Here is a 208-nt window from a genome sequence, read left to right as displayed (position 1 = left end):
ATTGAAAAGGTATCAATGTATAATACAACTATACTGTTACATGCACGCATGTACCACTGCCACAGCTCAGCAGAAGACGTAGGCATACGTCTTGTATGGTGCCATGGCGTGTAGTGTATAGTGACGCGATATATAGGCCCCTACAGTAAATGAAAATTTCTCTTTTTATGGCTTAGAAAAGTAAAGAGTCAAGACAAGATTGACAGAA

Source organism: Diadema antillarum, unplaced genomic scaffold, assembly GCF_040938485.1.
Source record: "Diadema antillarum isolate AM-2024a unplaced genomic scaffold, OU_Dant_1.0 scf00000110, whole genome shotgun sequence".
NCBI classification, from domain to species: domain Eukaryota; kingdom Metazoa; phylum Echinodermata; class Echinoidea; order Diadematoida; family Diadematidae; genus Diadema; species Diadema antillarum.
This window is presented reverse-complemented; position numbering follows the sequence as displayed.